This window comes from Chanodichthys erythropterus, chromosome 17 (assembly GCF_024489055.1).
Source record: "Chanodichthys erythropterus isolate Z2021 chromosome 17, ASM2448905v1, whole genome shotgun sequence".
Lineage (NCBI taxonomy): Eukaryota > Metazoa > Chordata > Actinopteri > Cypriniformes > Xenocyprididae > Chanodichthys > Chanodichthys erythropterus.
The window spans coordinates 36,740,724-36,744,975 of NC_090237.1; the positions used below are offsets into that span (position 1 = coordinate 36,740,724).

At 35.4% G+C, this 4,252-nt stretch overlaps 1 pseudogene; it reads right to left on the reverse strand.

Annotated features, from left to right (window-relative positions):
- Window positions 1-218: 218 nt before the first annotated feature.
- Window positions 219-3,689, reverse strand: LOC137005123 (putative nuclease HARBI1; annotated as a pseudogene).
- Window positions 3,690-4,252: the final 563 nt, after the last annotated feature.

Here is a 4,252-nt window from a genome sequence, read left to right on the forward strand (position 1 = left end):
TAGTTGTGATATAAATAATTACAGCTGTGGAAAGTGTTATGTTTCAGTATGCAGTGAGTTTTGTATAAACACAAATATAAAACCACCAGAAAGAAATTACAATATAAACCAGCAACAATATTAATATTTGTAATAATACAGCAGTTTTGATGGATTATGAACAATTTATTTAGTAAAAAATAGACTTCTCCATGCAAGGAGGGAGTGAAAAGTAGGTATTTACATTATGAAGAGTTAAATCTAAATGAAACTTTCACGCTGAGGCAGGTAAAACATGTGTTTATCTTTGTGAGGGTTTGAAATTAGAAGAAGTGTTAACTTCTTCTAGAACTTCTACTTAACTTTTTCTAAAAATAATCATGTTCTTCTAGATGTGCGGGGATATGTAGGGGTACAGACATCTGGGCAGCAACTGCATCACAAAGCGTCATGCCAGTAGTCTCCTGCTGATCAGCACAACCTTGTGGGGCTTCTTCAGGTTCCTCATGTGGAGTAACTGTGTCTCCTACACCCATGCAGAGATTATGCAACATGGTGCATGCAGCCACAACCTTGGGTGCAAATCTGTGATCCACTGGAAGTGACTGCAGGAAAATTGATCTCCATCTGGTCTTTAGCATGCCAAATGCCCTTTCAATGATGCAGCGTGCCCTGGCATGGTTGCTATTAAATCTTGCCTCAACAGGATTTCTCACTGGCTCTTTGTAAGGAGTTAGAATGGAAATTGGTTCTTGGATGCATGGATAGCCTCCATCCCCAAGAAGAAAATGTGTTGGTGGTGGGTAAAGGGCTCTTCTATACACATCGCAATTTTTTAACACCCTGGAATCATGGACAGAACCGGGGTAACCCACAAAAACATCCAGAAACCTTCCAGTGTGATCACAGATTGCTTGTAGTATTATAGATGGGTACAGCTTCCGATTGTAATAGCATGGTGCCAACCCCTTTCCTGGTGCTTTTATTCGAATATGGCACCCATCTATTGCTCCAGCAGCTTTTCCCATTGCTGCATGTCGCCCAAGCCTTTGAAACCCTTCTGAGATGTCATCTAACACAGCGGCCCTTGGCAAATTAATGTATTTTTGCAAATGCTGTAGCAGATAATTGCAAGTGAGTTTCACAGCTCTATAAACTGTGGTTTTGGGCACTCCAAAAGGCACAGGACACAACCCTATAAGATGCCCCACTTGCTAGCCAGAACAGAAATATTAGAATTTCTATAGTTCTTCCCCATCCATGATGCCTGTCTTCATGCAGCAGCTGGATCAGCTCATTGAGGGACTGTCTCCTAAGACGGAAATGTCTTTTCGTGTCACTTTCCACATCAAAGAAGGCACGCAGAACAGGTACAGTCCTGTTGATCTGAGCATATCTGTAAGGATTCTCCTATTAAAATATCAAATGTAAGTGTATAAGTAAGTTTGAAATTGTTGCATTTGTCTATTTTTCTGATGAATTTTTTAAGTTGCTGCAATATTACTTGATGAAATCCAGCTGCAAGTGCCAATGCCCTTCTGTTCCGTAAACGTCTCTTCCTTCTTCGTTCTCTCTCTATTTCTGTTTCGTTTAATGTAAAAAAGACTCCCAGAAGAATTGCAGCAGCACATGCTTCTTCCATATTCCATGACCTGTGTGTCCTATATAATTAGAATGCCTAACATTTGCCACCAAAATGCAGTCATTACATTCAGGTGTAATAGCTCGTCAATCTGTATTGTCAATATTTGCTATAACCACCATACAAATATTAAGTTTTTAGATGAGAATTCATAAACACACACATTAAAATCCCATCTATTAATAATGTCAGTATATGCAACAACATCTTTTATTACATTTGTATGTTTTCACATTTAATGATTGTACACAAGGACTTTTCTTTTTATCTATATGACTACCATGAGTGACCTCCTTTTCTGTTTTTAAAGGAATGATGATGCAATGACAATCATCCGTGTGCACTTATGGACAGGTTGTGAATGTGTTTTATGGAGCTTCAAATAATAAAATGAATAACGTGCCATGCCATTCTTGTGGATTTCCGTTATTACACAATAAGACACATTTAAAAATGTAAAGATTTCTTTCATCTTTACAAGAGACAAAGTATAATTTCACATTTACTACTGTTATTATTTATAATATGTAAAGTCCTGCTCAAAATAAAACCAATATAATCCATCACAAACCTTATAATTTATATTTAATAGTTATAATGGGAATTGTGTTGGTTTTAATGAAAACTGCAATGATCTCTGTGGGTTTTCCCTAATAAAGTGTTGGTGTGTATTGGTACAGACCAACAAATTATGGTGAATCGGTGGGAAATTACCTGTCTGATAGGAACCATTGAACACCAGTAGGCCTAGTGGGATAAGAGCCGAAAAGCATTATTATACAGGAATTTTGTTATGATTTTAATGGTATTTGCAATGGAAACCATTAGAATTTGTTTGACTTGTTCAGCAGGGGCAATGCTAACAACAGTACTACTGAGCATACAGTAAGGTAAATATGTGGTGGCAAATTAAATGAATACATTAGGCCAATAAAACCAACAAGTAAGTTTATTAAATATGCAAGACAAAATGTCCAGGTGAAAAAAATACTATAGTAATTCTTAGTAAATACTATAGTGTTTTTGAACCATACTATAGTAAAGTACTTGAATTAAATAGTTGTGGTAATTTAACAACTATAGTATAATTTAAACACATTACGTTACCCAATACTGTACTAAGTTCTCTTTAATATATAGGGTAGCTATATTATACTACAATACACTACAGTTTACTGTAGTAAAAACTAAAGTATACTACAGTATTTATTACAGTTGATCAGTTCACTTTAATTAATATTACAGTATGCTGTAGCATTAATTAACAAAGTGTTGTAAATACTATAATATATACAATATACTACAATTTACTATAGTATGGTTCAAAAACACTATAGTATTTACTATAAATCACTATAGTATTTTTTCACCCGGGTGTGCTTGAGAACAAAGAAAAAATTTAGAAATACATGGAATGAATTATGCATACGCAAAATGAATCCATTTAAAATCATTGCTTATGAAGTAGGTTAATATCCATTGGCCTTGGTGAGATAAACCATAAATAAATGTTAAACAAAAGGCGCATCTTGCACAATCTACTTATCGTACAAAATGTGCGACGAAGGCGGCTCCTTGATTGTCTCATTAAGATGACGCTGAAGTGCGTTCCAAAAGAAGAGTTTTTTTGATCCCTACACCCTTCATTCCTTCGAAGCTCTCACTCCGGAGGGTAACCCCTTTGAAGGGATTAGGGCATAGGGATGAGCCCTTCCGAATGGAACGCAGGGGTAGTCGGAAATTCACATCGATCAATCAGATGTGGTTTTCGGCTGTAAATTACCCGGCAAACTTTCGCGGTTGGTTATTTATACAAAGGAAATGCCCATATTTGGATTAGACAGCGCTGTTAATGAGACTGAGAGTGTAGCATTCCCGGCTGAACAGATGCAATTTACTCTCAGGAACTGATGTTTATAAAGAAATTAATTTCAAAAACACCGTAAGAGCTAAATAAAAACAAACAAACAAACAAACATTAGACATCTGCCTGCAAATTGTATACAAATATTCATAAATCTATAAACAAATACACATTTGCAATTAATTGGCTTACATCATGAATGTGTCAATAAATCACATTTTAGTAAACTTGCTAACGTAATAACCTATATAAAATTGTTTTAATTACAACAATCTCCTTTTAGAGTGCAACGTCAACTACGTTACATGAAACATGAGTTAACAATTAATTAATTTTAGTAAAACTGACAATCTCAATTTAGAGAGAAAAGCATCAATTAATTATATAAAATGACCAAATAAAGTGCTGGTTTAGTGTAAACAATTTATCTGGAGTGCAAATCAAGAGAAACACGAGGCAATAACAACATGAGCTAAAGAAAGAGATAGATAAAATAAACACTTTAAAGTCCTTCAAAGTTTAACACACAACATAAAACTAAAACGGTACCTTGTGCCCTTCAGCCAGGAGCTAAGATGTAGAAAGAAACCTTTTTAAACGAACATTTGTACAGTGAATACCCAAAGGTTTATCTCTTGCAACGTTAAATCAGAATGACGCTTCACCTAAAAAGTGCGCAAAAGTACACACGGGGTGCCACTGCACTTCCTTTTCCAGACTTCAAAATAAAAGCATGTGAGGTAAAAATGTAAACACTTAATAAAACA